We start from the raw sequence: 1,861 nt of genomic DNA on the forward strand, positions 1-1,861 counted from the left end.
AACTGCTTGACGAAGAGTTTTAAATATCTTTTTTTAAAAACCTCGATGAAGCTCAAGAATATATAGATAAACAACGAAGTGAAATGAGGAAAACAATAGCTGATTAGAACAAGAAATTTAACAGAGATAGAAATAGTGAAGAAAAAACTCAAATAGAAATCCTGGAGTTGAAAAATACAGTGAACAGAATGAAAACTGCAATAAACAGTATCAACAATAAAATTGATCAAGGAGAAAAAGGAATCTGTAAACTCTTACACAGGTTATTTGAAAATATACAGGTAAGGGACCACCAGGTGGTGTGGTAGTTAAGGGAGTTGGACTCCCATATGGCCAAGCTAGGTTCAAGTCTCAGTTCTGGGAGCTTGCTTTCTCACTTTCTCTCTCTCCCTTTCCTCTCCCACTCTGCCCCTCTCTGGTCTAATTTAAATAAATAAATAAATAAATGAAGTTAAATAAAATAATTCTTAAAAAAAAAAGTGAGAAAGGGAAGAAAATTCTACCATTTGTGACAACGTAGATTCACATGAAAACTGTTACAAAACGTGAAATAATCTAAGCAAGAAAGACAAAAGGCCTTGTGATATCAGCATACGTGGATGTAAAAGAGTTGCTCTCACCGAAGTAGAGTAGACCGGTGGTTACCAGGGGTGAGGCGTTTAAGAGGAGAAGGGTGGCGAGATGTTCCTTAAAGAAAACGTCATTTCCCTTAGATAGGAGGAGTACATGAAGAAGATCTATGTAGTGTGGTGACTACAGTTGATGACATACTGCATGGTTTTTTAGTTTCTTTCTTTCACGAGAGAAAGTGAGAGCTTGTGTGTAGAGAGAAACAGAGGAGGCAACACCCCCAACAGGGTTGTTGTTTTTTAATGATAAGCCCATAATAAAATGAATTAACATATGATATCTATGTGATTTTGGAATCATTTTCAGTGTCAGAAGCCTCAGGTTAATCTTTTGAGAGAATTTTAGCTGAAAAGGAGGAAAATCCCTCCTTTAGGCTTCTTTCTATCAAATGTAAAAATGGCCGAATTCTCCACTGAGTCCACTAACTGGGAATAGGTAATGCCTGAATTCCAACTACCGTTTCCTTTTTCTTTTTCTCCTTTATTTTTTCAAACAATGAAGTTTTATTCAAAACAGAATATAGCATGAGTTGATTGTTATTAGCCTAATTACGTGAATATTGCAAAAGTTACATTTACCCAGAAAAGAGGTCTTGGCGTCATGGTCCACTCCCAGCCTTCGTCTGCCGTAGATCGCGGGTTTACGCCGGGCGTACCGAGGGAGGTCTTCGAACTCGAACCAGGACCCTCCCAAGGTGGGATTTCCTTAGAGTTTCACATTTTACCACAGAGCCACAGTTTGGCCTTTGTATCCTTTTTGTTTTGTTTTAACTTTTCTTTTGTTTCTTTCATGAGGCAGAGCGACAGTGTGAGAAACCAGGAGAGAAGCAGCATGCCAGAGAGACAGGCGCCTACTCGGTCTTGTCACGCTGAGCTCCCCTGCCCTAGCCCTGTAGCCTCACAGGATCACACATGATCACACATGTTTTAAGTCAACCGAGGATCTGAATCCCAGCTGGCCACAGGCTCCAGCATTACAGAGGGTGGCATTCCAGCATGTGCCACCAGGGCTGGGCCAATAAATTCAGAAGTGCTGAGAGAGTAAATGGTAACAGTGCAAGGTCATGCATTTTGTAAAAATTTATTTATTTAATTTCATATGTTATTATGACTTTTAACATTTTTTTTGAGAGGTTTTCGCTAGAGGGTGAGTGCGCTCACCAGACAGACAGAGAGAGACAGAGAGACAGAAAGCGAGAAATCACCCCCCAGGGGGGATGGTCACGCCGCAA

This window comes from Tupaia chinensis, unplaced genomic scaffold, assembly GCF_000334495.1.
Source record: "Tupaia chinensis unplaced genomic scaffold, TupChi_1.0 Scaffold000403_1, whole genome shotgun sequence".
Lineage (NCBI taxonomy): Eukaryota > Metazoa > Chordata > Mammalia > Scandentia > Tupaiidae > Tupaia > Tupaia belangeri.